General features: G+C 42.6%; 1 long non-coding RNA gene across 1 annotated transcript in view; it reads left to right on the top strand.

Annotated features, from left to right (window-relative positions):
- The first annotated feature begins 1,326 nt into the window (after positions 1-1,326).
- The window catches only part of LOC140510336 (uncharacterized), a 35,998-nt gene continuing 22,831 nt past the window's right edge, over positions 1,327-14,493 (top strand). The window contains exon 1 of the long non-coding RNA XR_011969199.1: positions 1,327-1,409. This is a non-coding gene — a long non-coding RNA (uncharacterized lncRNA). The remainder of the gene's footprint in view (positions 1,410-14,493) is intronic.

Genomic DNA, 14,493 nt, shown 5'->3' with positions numbered 1-14,493 from the left:
AGTTGTATGTCAACAAGCATTTATTCAGCATCTGGGAGGGAAACAGTTGCTGTTGCTCTCCCAGCCTGATGTCTTTATTTTTCTTTGCCCCATTAAAGGACCATCGCCTGGCTACTCTTAAAGAGACCTATTCAATGAATGGGTATCACCTCACTTCTAAGTGACTCTACGGGGGCCAAAGTCTCCCAGTACATCCTGGGTCATCTCCAGTCATCCTGATGAATATCTGGTCACTGGATTTAGATGGCTCTGGAAGAGAAGTGAGGCTGGAGACCTTGCACAGCTCTTCCTCACTCAAGACAAAGTCAAGTGCAAGTCATGTCATCATTTCTTTAATGGCATGGTCTTCTTTGGCAATGAAGGACAAACACAACAATCTGTGAGTAGACACAGCTGCCTGAATGGGGACCCAGGTAGCTGGGTAACTCAGCTCCTCCTCTCCTGCCTGTCTCCCCCTCCCCTTCCTTCTCTCTAAAGGAAGGTAAATTAGGATGGCCTGAAGATACTCAGTTAACTTGGGTTTTACTGGCTAGATTCTTTTTTCTTTTCTTTCCTTTTCTTTCCTTTTCTTTCCTTTCCTTTTCTTTTCTTTTCTTTTCTTTTCTTTTCTCTTCTTTTCTCTTCTCTTCTCTTTTTCTCTTCTTTTCTTTTCTCTTCTCTTCTTTTCTCTTCTCTTCTTTTCTTTTCCTTTCCTTTCTCAACCTAAAACCTTAAACCTACTGCACTCTGAAACTCATGCACTGGATAACATTAAGCCCCTGCCTAAGGGCTCTTCTGGACCCTCCTGACTTCAGAGTGATTATCAATAGTAATTGTTACTCTTTCTCTCCCAGCCTGAAGTCTTTCTTTTTCTCGGTCTCATTAAAGTGGCCATGCCCTGGCTACTTCTTAAACCAGCCTATTCAGTGAATGGGCATTGTCTCACTCTAAGTGAGTTCCTGCATAGATCTTGGCCTAAAGCAGCCAAGGTCTCCCAATGCATCCTGGGTCATCTCCAGTCATCCTGATGAATATTTGATCACTGGATTCAGATGGCTCAGGAGGAGAAGTGAGGCTGGTGACCTGCACAGCCCTCCCTCACTCCAAACAAAGTCATGTGCAAGTCATGTCATCATTTCTCTGATGCCATGGTCTTCTTTGGCAAGGAAGGATGAACACAACAACAATTCAACATCTACACTGTGTCAAGCACCTTGCTGGGTAGAAAAACACAGTCCTTACCCTCTAGGGGTTCAGAGTCTTATGGGGGAAACAACATGCAAACGACTCCATGCAAACATCTAGGTAAAAACAAGCGAAAACCATACAGGGTAAGTTGAAGATCCTCCCAGATGGAAAGCACTGGTCTGAAGGCAAGCACTGGAAGAAGGGGGAGTTTCAACTGAGACTTGAGGGAAGCCAGACCTTAGGTAGGAAGCTTTTGTGCCTTGTTCACTCCCGTCCTCCTCCCTTTCCCATCCATTGCTTCCCTCTACAATGCTCCTTCCACTCTCTATGTCCTCCCTCACATCCTCCCATGACTTTGTGAGATCTTCCCTCGGGGTTCTCTGAGATGACGCCTTCTTCCCCTTATCCCTGTCAGCCATCCCTGAATGCTCTTGTCCTTTCACATTTGCCACACAGGGTCTGTCCAGTCTTGTGGGGAACCTTCTTTGATTCTCCTGATCTCAGGAGGCATGGCGCCAACACTTGGCCAGCTGCTCAGGAGCTGTGCCTTCCCCTTCACACCAGATTGTGCATCTTCCCCTTGGATTGAGCAATTCCCTGGTGACGTTTTCTGTGGTTAATTATCACCACTTTGATTCCCCTCCTAAAATGTCAGCTCTATGAGAGCAAGAGCTGTGTGTTTTATGCTAGTAACACCCCATGTGCCTAGAATAGTGCTCAGGCTGCTGTTAGTGTTTCATAAGAGTTCTTCAAATCATACCTTCTGTAGGACATAGGGCAAGGAAAGGCTTCAGCTCTGTGACTGATGGGCTTCTTATAGTGGCCTCCCTGGGATCTTTTACTGGAAGCCTTCCCCAGTCACACTTAATTCAAATGCTTTTCCTCTGTTGATCACTTTGTATTCATGTTTATACCCATACATATGTATAATATATATATGTATGTATATGTATGTGTGTGTGTGTGAGACACTTGTACATAGCTGTTTGCATGTTTTCTGACCCATTAGATTGTGAGATCCTTGAGAGTAGGGACTGTCCTTTGCCTCTTTTGTATCCCAAATGCTTAGCACAGAGCCTAATACATACCAGCTATTTAATACATATTGACTGATTAATTGATGTGGAGTCAGAAAGAGCTGAGTTCAAATCCTACCTCAGATACACAGACTCCCCCACTCCCCCAAAGACATATGACCTCTCTGAACCTCAGTGTCTTCCTCTGTAAAATGTAAATGATATTAAGATGCTTTTCACTGTGTTGTTGCACAGGCCGAAGGAGATGATGGATGTCACATGCTTTGCAAACTTTCCAGGGCCATCGATATGTAGCAGTCATTTCCACTCCAATCCCCATCCCCAACCAGTAGCAGTCATCCAAAGTCATCACAATCAACCCCTTAGCAAGTTCTGCCTGCTTGTCTCCACCCCACCAATATTGCCAATCCTTTAAGAACGTGGATGGCTACTTGTTCAGAGATAAGTTGAATGAGATGTCCGAGGTCCCTTCCAATTTGCCATTCTCTTTCTGTTACTATGGATTTCTTTCCTTCTGAAGTATCCCCTAACTCTCATGACACTAATTATTCTCTGGGTTCCTCCTGGATGTTGTTGCTTGGGTTCCCCAGACCAACTCTATTATACACTCTCTTAGAATCACTCAGTTTTCTGAGCTGAATGGGGCCTAGAGTTAATCTAATTCAACCTTCATTTTACAGATGATGAAACTCCCCTTTCAGAGCATTAACTTTAGGACAGCAGGGTCTGCTGCCTTTGTCTTTCTCTCTTTATATCTACAGTGGCTAGAAAAGTGCCTGGCATATACTAGGTGCTTCATAAATACGTCTTAATAATTTGAGTAATCGAGACTCCGAGGAATGAAATCACTGCTCTAGGTCATAGACAACCAGAATTCTGACTTAATGTTCCCTGCTTTTCACCACTATTATGGATGACTTTTGTCCTTCAATGACATCTACCTCTGGAGAGACTGAAGTTTCTTCAAACCCAAGACCCATTTTCCATATAGTTCTTCTGTCTTCCGCCATATTTTCTCAGTAAGTCTTCCTTGATTGTTTTATTTGGGGTTTCTTTGCAGGAATATGCTTCCTGAAATCTCTTCCTCCTAATGCTAGGCAATGACACTCTAGCATGACATCCCACCCTGGGCTGTGGGAGAAGGGGACAGGATGCCTTGGGAAGAGCCCTATGGAAAGAGATCTCCTCTGACCATTTAGCCACAGCCCCCCAGGTCTCCAACATTTAGAGGATCTTATTTCATCTTTCCCATCACAGCTCTCCCAACTCTCCCTCCACCTTGGTCTCCAATTTTTAAAGGAATCCTTTTCTATATGTCCCCATGCAGCCAACACACAGGGTCGTTAAATTTCAGCCCATCATTTTAGAGTAGTTCATGGGCCTGAGGACAGCTGAGCCCTGAACACAGGCCCAGGCAGGAGTTACCAGTTACGAGGCAGGCTAAAAGCTTCATAAATATTGGCTCCATTTAATGGTTCTCCAGGGAAGAGGAAATCTCACTCAGAATTTCATCTTCCTCTCAAACCCTATCCTGAGGTCTGAGGTTAAACGTCTGTGGAAAGACCTTTGTTCCCCCATGAAGTTAAACTCAAATGGTCTGAGATCTTCAGAAGTGAGTTGAATAAATTGTGCATTTTAAATGAATGAAAAAAAAAAAAACACACCCTTTCCCAAAACTATCTTCCTCTTCCTGGCTTTTTAAAGGCTAATTTGTGGATTTTTTCCACAGCAATTCCAGTTCTGTTTTTTCATGATCTTTTTGCAAGGATGCTTTTGCTAAAAGTGTGGGGAATAGCTCATTAGGCTAAAGGAACAGAGATCTGGTGTGGCAAACCCAGGAAGTAACAATCTGGCTGTGTCCTGACACCCTGTCCTAGCCAGACTGCCCCAGGCTCACCAGATTCACCTCTGGATAGAACATTTTAGGAAAGGCACAAAGGCTGAACCACATTTAAAGAAGGGTTGTCAGGATGATGATAGGACTCTGGGTCATGTCAGGGTTAGTTGAAGGAATAGTTTCCATGCTAACAACAACAACAACCAACCAACTGAAAAACCAACCAAACCAACAAAACTCTGCAAGCCTCCTTATTGCCAATAGCATCCAATCCTGATGCCTCAGAGACTTGAAGCTCTTTTCTTTCTGGCTAGGATCTACCTTTTCAATCTTCTTACATGGCAATCCATGTTGCAGCCAATCTGGCCTTCTTACTGTTTCTCACATTCAAGATTCCATTTCCCATCATTAAGCTGGCTTATTGCCATATCTGGAATGTATTCTCTCCTTACTTCCATCTCATAGATTCTTGAGCTCTTTTCAAAGCACACCTTGAATGTGTTTTTCTCCTAAATAAAGTGATTTAAAAACAGCAGTGTTCTGAGCCACTCCCCTCCCCACTACCAACTGATAGTTAATACTGAAATGTCTGGGTTTATATTTTGGTTTTTTTTTATTTTTTAATTTGTTTATTTTAGGTTTTCAACATGCATTTCCACAAAATTTTGGGTTCCAAATTTTCTCCCCATCTCTCCCCTCTCCCACCCCAAAATGCCAAGTATTCTGATAACCCCTTCCACCAATCTGCCCTCCCTTGTAACACCCCTCCCTTCTCTTATCCCCATCTTCTATTTTGTCTTGTAGGGCAAGATAAATTTCTATACCCCATTACCTGTACTTCTTATTTCCCAGTTGTATGCAAAAACAATTCTCAACATTTGTTCCTAAAACTTTGAGTTCCAACTTCTCTTCCTTCCTCCCTCCCCACTCATCCCCAATGAGAAGGCAAACAATTCAGTATAGGCTATATATGTGCAGTTTTGCAAATGACTTCCATAATAGTCATGTTGTGTAAGACTAATTATATTTCCCTCCATCCTATCCTGCCCCCCATTTCTTCTATTCTCTCTTTTGACCTTGTCCCTCCACAAGAGTATTGAGTTCTAATTTCTTCCTCCTCCCATTTGCCCTACCTTCTATCATCTCCCCAACTCTGCTAATCCCCTTCTCCCCTACTGTCCTGTATTGTAAGATAAGTTTTCATACCAAATTGAGTGTGCGTATTATTCCTTCCTTGAACCAAATGTGATGAGAGCAAGCTTCACTTTTTCTCTCTTACCTTCCCCCTTTCCTCCTCCATTAAAAAGGTTTTTTCTTGGCTCTTTTATGAGAGATAATTTGCCCCATTCCATTTCTCCCTTTCTCCTCCCAATATATTCCTCTCTCACCCCATAATTTTATTTTTTTAGATATGATTCCTTCCTATTCAGCTCACCCTGTGCTTTCTCTCTCTCTCTCTCTCTCTCTCTGTGTCTCTCTCTCCATATATGTGTGTATGTGTATGTATATGGATGTGTGTGTGTGTGTATGTGTATGTGTATAATCCCACCAACTACCCAGATAATGAGAAAATTTTCAAGAGTTACAAATATTATCTTTCCATTTAGGAATGTAAAGAGATCAACTTTAGTAAGTCCCTTATGATTTCTCTTTCCTCTTTACCTTTTCATGCTTCTCTTGATTCTTGTGTTTGAAAGTCAAATTTTCTTTGCACCTCTGGTTGATTGAAAGTCCTCTATTGCATTGAATGACCATTTTTTCCTCTGAAGTATTATACTCAGTTTTGCTGGGTGATTCTTGGTTTTCATTCTAGTTGCTTTGACTTCTGGAGTATCATATTTCACTCCCTTAATGTAGAAGATGCTAGATTTTGTGTTATCCTGATTGTATTTCCACAGTACTCAAATTGTTTCTTTCTAGCTGCTTGCAATATTTTCTCCTTGACCAGGGAACTCTAGAATTTGGCTACAATGTTCCTAGGAGTTTCTTTTTTTGTATCTCTTTCAGGAGATGATTGGTGGATTCTTTCAATATTTATTTTGCCCCCTGGTTCTAGAATATCAGGGCAGTTTTCCTTGATAATTTCATGCAAGATGATATCTAGGCCCTTTTTTTGATCACAGCGTTCAGGTAGTCCCATAATTTTAAAATTGTCTCTCCTGGATCTGTTTTCCAGGTCAGTTGTTTTTCCAATGAGATATTTCACATCATCTTCCATTTTTTCATTCTTCTGGTTTTGTTTTGTAATTTCTTGGTTTCACATAAAGTCATTAGCTTCCATCTGTCCCATTCTAATTTTTAAAGAATTATTTTCTTCAGTTAGCTTTTGAACCTCCTTTTCCATTTGGCTAATTCTGCTTTTTAATGCATCCTTCTCCTCATTCACTTTTTGGACCTCTTTTACCAATTGAGTTAGCCTATTTTTAAATGTGTTATTTTTTTCAGCATTTTTTTGGGTCCTCATTAGCAAGCTATTAACTCACTTTTCATGATTTTCTTGCATCTCTCTCATTTCTTTTCCCATTTTTCCTCCACCTCTCTTACTTGATTTTCAAAATCCATTTTGAGCTCTTCCATGGCCTGAGACCATTGGATATTTCTTTTGGATGTTTGGGATGCAGAAACCTTGACTTTTATGTCTTCCCCTGATGATAAGCATTGTTCTTCCTCATCTGAAAGAATGGGAGAAAATAACTGTTCACCAAGTAAGTAACCTTCTATAGTCTTATTTTTTTCTCTCCTTTTTTGGGCATTTTCCCAACAAGTTACATGACTTTTGGGTCCTTTGTCAAGAGTAGGGTGTATTCTGGGGACCTGTAAGATCTCAGTTCCTCCAAGGTGGAACAATCAAACCTGCACACTGGTTTGGGAGCAACCAGAAACTTTTCTGTCCAGAATCTGTGAGAGTAGAATTCCCTCTCCACAACTGCCTCCAGCTCTGCCACATCAACACTCACAGCTCAGGTTCACATCAGCTGTTCATTTCCCCCAGGGGCTTTAAGCTGAGGGCTCCAACAATGGATGCTGGCTGCTGCCTTCTACGGCCACCACAACCACTGCCCGCTGCTGCTGCTGCTGCCTCTGCTGCCACTGCCTGGGGCCAGAGCTGGGGTGTCCCTGCTCCCCTCTTACCCAGTTGAAAAAGCTCTCTCACTGACCTTTGAAGCTGCCTTTGCCATCCATGGATGCAAGAACCTCCACTGCTATTGGGGATTCTACCCCTGAAGCCTGCTCCAGTCCTGCTCCTCCCAGTGCCATGCAGCCAAGGCTGGGCTGTGCTTTGCTCCATGTCCAGTGTGACAGATCTTCCAGGTTGGCCTTCCAAGTCATCCTGGGCTGCAAATCTCCTCCCCTCCATTGTTCTGTGGCTTCTGTTGCTCTAGAATTTGTTAAGAGTCATTCTTTACAAGTATTTTGTGGGCTGTGGGGGAAAAGCTAGGTATGTGCATTTTTCTACTCCTTGGGTTTATATTTTGGAGGAAGTATGATCACTGTTCAGATTTTAATCTTCATTTGGATGGATGGCCTCCAGAGCTTATCTAAAAGAATGTAGTGATATCTGGGACAGTTGGTATACATGGAGAATGAGTTTGTCACAGGGCACAAAAGGAGGAGGAGAGCTTGTCTCCTGACTCCAAGCTTCCATGGAAGGTCCACCTTTTCAATATAAATGTCATACTGGCACTGGCGTATATTTGTGAGATATGGAACCCTGGTCAATAGAGAGGCACACAGTGGGTGTGAGCATCTTACCACATATACTCAACAAATAGCTCTAAAGGAGAATAAACTAGGCCATCAAGGAACCAGATGACCAAAGGAGAACATGAGCTGGTTACATGGAAGCCAGTGGATGACCATGTCATTCCATCAGTCCCTCCACAATGTCGGAAGGAAACAAGGAAGGCCTCTAGCATAATGGCTGATAACCACTGATGAAATCTGGAGATAGAGTGACCAAGAGTCCCACAGCCCTGGTCAGTGTGGACCATGCTTCCATTCATACCATTGGAGGTAAATCCTAAGGAAATACTATCACACACAATAATTATCTGAGAGTATATTTTGTATTTGCTTAGGTGTATGTATGTAATTTCTTTTGATAGAAAACAAGCTCCATGAGGGCATTTCATCTTTGTCTTTATATTCTCAGTGCCAAGCAGAATGCCTGGCAGACATAATTAGTGCTTGCTTATTGATCTAATAAGAAGACATAGGTGGGATGTAACAGATGCATTAAAAATTTGAAGCCCTGTCACATGGAAGAATGAACTTTGTCCTCCTTGGTCTGGGAGGGAAGATGAAGGAGCAATAGAGGTGGGGTTAATTCCAAAGAAACAGGTTTCATCCAGGTGTAAGGGATAGCTTCCTATCAAGTATATGCATCCCACAGTGGAATGAACTGAGTTGGGAAGAGGTTAGATCCCCTTCCCTGGAGTAAGACTGGAGATCAACTTGGTGGAAATATTGTAGATATTTGTATAGATGCTAGTTAGACTGGATGGGGAAGAAGAAGAAGGAAGAAAGGGGAAAGGAGGGGTGTTAAGGGAGTGGAAAATGAGGCTCCTTCTACTTCAGACTCTGGACTCCTACTAATAGACATCACTTGACTACAACTGATTATCTCAAAAGTCTCCCAGCTTTTAATTCTTGGATCCTTTTATCTCTTAGACTAGGGTGTATTCCTTTTATACTCATATTATATTGGGAAAACTACTGAGATAGAGGAAACCCCTTGATATGGAAAACCAGCCCCTGATGGAGTTCCTGTGAGAGCAAGTCATGCATAGGGAAAAGACTTGGATGCAACATGACCTCCACCATTATAGCGAAGGTCCAAACCAATTTGAGCAAAGGTCAAGGGACTTACGTGTGGAGTCCAAACAAAATGAGGAGTGGAATTGTAAAGTAGTCAAGGGGAAAGGAGTAGATATTTTTGCTCTTGGAGGTCCCCCTCCACCACTACACTAAGGTCTTTAACCATTGGTTTCCATAACTCTAGTAACCTACCTCCTCGAGTAATATTCTTTTAATGCTGATCTCAGTCTCCTTATGGACCATAGGAAACTGAAGGCTTGTGTCCTCAGATAGAAAGCTAAACGACAGTGAATTCACCCTGCTTGGGTAAGTCCAAAAGAAGATATATTGGCTGACTTTTCAATTGAGACATTTGAATTGAATTTCTGAGGCAATCCAACTCTTTCAATCCTGGGCCCAGGTGTCTTCACTGATACCTCTGCTCACCCTGTTTCAGCCAATGGCTCCACAAGAGCCTTCTGGATGAGACCAAAGTGGGGGTTCAAAATAGTTCCTGTAACGATAAATGTTGGAGAAGATGTGGGAAAATCAAAACATTAATTCATTGTTGGTGGAGCTGTGAACTGATGCAACCATTCTGGAGAACAATTGGGAACTATGTCCAAAGAGCTATAAAACTGTGGGGTTCTTTTGCTGGACTGTGTGTGTTTGCTACAAGGGAGGGCTTTTAGTTTTTGCTTGGAAGATAGATACTGGACAGTTGGAGAGTGGCAATAGTGAGGGCAGAAAAAAAGGAAAAGAAATAAAACAAGGTCACTGACAAAGGTAAACAAAAGAACATAAGGAAAGTTGGAAAGAGGACACAGGCAAGCATGAAGTGTTGGTGCCGTCATGTTGATTTTAATCCCTACGTAAAAATAAACCAAGTATAAGTGATTCCTGAATTCACGAACAATCCTCTTTGCCCTTTGCATAAGGAAGTAGTCAAGCTGGCTGATATTTCTTCTCCTCGTAATAAAAAAAACAAACTTTCCGAAAGGATGCTGGGATTTTTTCCTGTAGCCTCCATCCTCTGTTCAACTTTCCTTAAGAGTGAAAATTCAGAGCTCAGGGAGCAAATCATCCTCTCTTAGACTGCGAGATCGAAGCGACTTGAGAGTTTCTGACTTGGGGAAATGGGAGCTGTAAATTCCACTATAAATTGCCCCTGGGTATACGGCAGTGCCCACTCAGGCTCCTCATGCACAAAACAGAAATAAGTGTGCTTGCGTGGGAGCAATGTCTTTGGTAGAGGTCTGAGGGCTAGACAAATGTCACTGATTACTGTTACTGTTGCTATTACAAAGTAATTCATATTTCATATTAGTTATGAGAGGCAGCATAGGTACAGTACATAGAGAACTGGCCACAAAGTCAGGAAGCCTGGGTTCAAGTTTACCTTTTTACCTCCAACAAATACTGGCTGCGTGACAATGGAAAGGTCACTTACATTTTCAGTGCTGCAAGGCAACTCTACAAAAGATAAAATGTTATCATTTACAGAATGAATGGCCAACTACATTGGTAGAGAGTTTCTTCTCTGTGGAGTTCCCTATACTAATAAAATGATAATTTTAAATGGGTAATATATAATATTCATAATAAACATATGTACACAAGTATATGTGTATATGCATACCTATGCATGTATGCATATACATGATCTCATATATGTATACATGTACATGTGTATAGATATAGACACACATACACATACATGTATATATGTATGCACACATGTACATATGTAAATATGTATGCTTGTGTGCATGCATGTTTTTATGTATGTATTGCTATCTGCCTGGCTGACTGACTGAATGTGTATGCTTTTTCCACACCAAAGTGTTAAATGTGGGTTTCACAACGGAAGTCAGAGTCAATGTGGCTAGGGAAATGAGGTCATGGCATTCTAAATGTAGAATGAGAAAGGCCTCAGAAGCTATCTAGCCCAACTCCCTCACTTAGGACACCAAGGACACCAAGTTAAATGAATTGTCCAGTGCCACACCTCCAATCTTGGATCTAGTGCTGGAAGGGAATTCAGAGGCCTCTCCAGTTCAGCTCTTTTCATTTGACAGTTGAGGAAGCTGAGGCCCCCAGAAGTTAATTGCCTCTCCCAGGATCACCCAGGGGTCCATGGCAAAGGAAGCTTCCAAGCCAAGTTCTCCCAGGTCAGAGTCAGGGCTCTTTTCCCTACAAAAGGCCACCTTCCCTCTTTCCTCCTGAGGCATTGCACTGGACTCAGTCTATAAAACTGTTTACTTTCTGGGATCTGCTTCCAAAGGAATTGCTGTTGTTTCCAGGCCTGGCAGGCATATTTTTTTTAGGCTCAGGGGAAAGTGGGTCATAATGAGCTTCCCTCAGAGCTTCTCCTGGATGCTGCAGAGCATGGGACAGAATTAAAGCACTGGCCTCCAGCAGTTCATTATGGGGCCTTCCAAGTTATTATTGTTCAGGAAATTGGACTGGGCAGGCAAAGATGCAAAATGTGGGGTCTCAGAGCTGATCCATGCTCAAGGAGTTGGGGCCTGAGTTCTGGGCTGGGAGGAAGACCTGACTGGGAGCCCCAGCTGCGATCCCAACTAGCTTGGGGCCTTGGGACCTTTTCTCTTTCTCTCAGCATCCCAGCTCTTACATAGAAGGGAAAGATGGCTGCTACAGCTCCACAGATCTTTGCCACAGAGAGTGCATATGTGGGAGCTTTTGTGCACGTCCTGAGGTTCTGTCTTCAGGTTCATCCCTTGGATAGGAGGACATCCCATAGAAGTTGGGGCCAAGGTCACTTGGGAGAAGAAATAGCAGCTGATGCCAAAGCCCAACATCACATTTTCTTTGGACTCATAAAATTGGAATGGAAGGTGTGTCTTCACAACAGAAATAGGTTTTTAAAAAAACAACACTTACAATGTTAAGCCAAGTCACTAAGAAAAGCTTTGGGGGAACTCTGCCAATTCAGGATGAATTTACTTCTTCTTTCTTTTTTTAAAGCTCTTGTGTGTATCCAGCATGGACCCATTTTTCGTTAACACTGGGAGACTATCATGTCCCTAGTTAGGAGTTATTTGCAGCTTGGACATTTCCTTCCTTGGATCTGCTTGGTTAAAGATGAAGTAACTAGTGGAGGAAGCCCTGAGCTTCTGGAATCAGTGCAAGGAGAGTGGATGATTGCTTCCTGTGCTCTCTTCATGTGGTCCTCCATTTTGGGATGAATTAGGTATGAGGTTAATTGATCCAGGCCTGAGGAAATTAAATAATAAATTCAGAGAGTCCTCCTGTCTCTTTCGATGCTCACATTTCCCTCCCACGCTTTAGTCTATGGGCTTCTAGGTGGGAATAGGGACAGCTGCTTTCATTTGCATGAGTTTGAGAGGTTCCCATTGGATTCTTCCTGTCCTTGGCCATGGAGTGGACCTCACATTTCTTCAGATGGGCCAGCCTATTCATGTGATGTGTCATGGAAGTTTTAGAAGATTGCTTTTTCTTTCTTTCTTTCTACAGAACATTACTTTTTGAATTTTGTTTGCGGTCTTTCGATAGGGAACTAACCTGTCACCTCAAGGTTTTGAAACTCAAAGCATGGCTTTTCCCCCTGGCTAGGTAGAAAACAGCTGTGAAACATGGTCTGTACAGTTTATTTGTCCTTCAAGGATCCAAACCCTTTTCCCATGATGTTGCTTCTGTCATCTCTATGAGAGAAGTCATACTCATTACAAGGTATGTTCAATTGAACCTGCTGTTTTATGGATGGACAAAAAAATCTTCTTAGTGTTCTGGCTGTTCTAGCTTTAATAACCCAGTATGGTACAGTAGAAAGAGTGATAGTCTGGGTTCAAATCCATCTCTGATGCTTATTACCTGTGGACATTGATCCTGCACTCCCCCGTATCTCCACTTAAACTTGTCCTCAGCTACAGAACAGCTGATTTTAAGCCAGTTTCAATATGATGTTTGTCTTCTCAAATAAATCAAATTAGATTGAATTTAACCATTCTCTAATTTTAAGAACCCCCAGAAATACACATAAGATGAGCGTGTGTCTCCTTCCTATACCAAAAAGCAAAGATAGGAGACTGTGGAAAGAGGATGAATGTCTCTGTGTATTTCAGCAGCATCCAACATCCCAAGGTCCAACGCTCCAACAGGAGAGCTACAGAGCAGCTTTTCATCTTGGATTCTTTGGGAATGAGGAACAGTTGGGTCCATGACATCCTCCAGGGGAAGGATTTAGGCTAAAGGGCTTGGACGTTTGAATTCAGGGAACAGTTTTTTTGTCCTTTTGGTTTTGAGAAATCATATTTCAAGTCCATCGTTGCCTGTGTTACTAGATTGGTCTAATTTTTTCATATTTGTATCTGCTTTGCCTTGGGGATTATCATTTGGTTCATGTTACACTCCTATATTTGTAATGATGAGCCATTATGATAGTGCTGGCCTATACTGCTTTACCTCACAGTGATCAGTCAATCTACCAACACTCCTGCATTTAGTACCTGCCATGTTTCATGCATTGTGGGAGGTGACTGTGGGATGAGGGAAAGTTATTTGAATCAGGGCAACATCGGTCAGTTTGGGCATCTTTAATCTTGGTTGCATCCCTGATGAGAAAGAGGAGGAGGGGCAAAAATTTGTAGACATCTCACAGGTGGGGTAACTACAAGCTAAAACAATGGAAAAACTTATGTGAGCCAGGAACAGGAAGCCAGCTTTCCAATTTTGAATTGCATTCCATTCCCTGGCACACATGGCCTCAAACTAAAGTGACTGCAGATTAGGAAACTCCAGCATCTATTGGGATGGAGGCTCCAATGACCTCGGTGCCAGGAGACAGGATTTTGACAGTGCAAATAAGGACAGTGGAAATAAATTACACTGGCCCAAGCCACTTTGTTAACTACTTTTTCCACAGGAAGGGAAACTGAAGGTGGTATGGAAATGTCTCTGGATAAGGACTCAGCACCCAACTCTGCCAGTGTGTAGTTGTGTGACCCTGGAGAGTCATCTCACCTCTCTGGGGCTCAATTTCCTCTTCTTAAAATAGGAGGTTTTGTTTGTTAACTTCTGGTTTTTCTTTTCCCAGCAACAAACCTAGAACCTTTCCCCCTCATCATGATAGGCCTCACTCTTGCCAGCCATATTCAAGGTTTTCACCTTTTCCCAGAGTCTAAAGAATGATTTGATTCTGAACTTGCTTGAGGAATATCCCAAGATTTTATTCTGTCAAGAATCCCAGAACTTAGAATTGGCCATCTATACCATGTTTGTACCCAGTTCACCCCATTCTTAGAGAGTTTGCTGACTTCTCCACACATTCCCCAGGCACTGGCCTCTTATGTTCCCCCAGTTTCACTGTCCTAATCTCCTTTGTCTCCTTCTTGCTCAACCCCCCACCTAGGTCAGAGGGGATAGCACTGAGGTTGGGGGTGGGAGAGTCCACATGGTCCAGGACTGGCAGGTAGCAGCATCAGTGAAAAGGTTAATCTCATGCCAAGGAGAGGGAGGCCTGTCTACAGCATTTTGTGTAGGAATCAGAATGCATTTTTTTCATAGAGACCCACTCACTTTAGTATGTTTTTTGCTGGGCTGTTTTCCTGAGTTTAGACCATCGGAGGTTAAATGGACTTTTTGAGGATTCATTAGCAAACCTATAAGGACAGC

Source organism: Notamacropus eugenii, chromosome 6, assembly GCF_028372415.1.
Source record: "Notamacropus eugenii isolate mMacEug1 chromosome 6, mMacEug1.pri_v2, whole genome shotgun sequence".
Taxonomy (NCBI): Eukaryota; Metazoa; Chordata; class Mammalia; order Diprotodontia; family Macropodidae; genus Notamacropus; species Notamacropus eugenii.
This window is presented reverse-complemented; position numbering and strand designations above follow the sequence as displayed.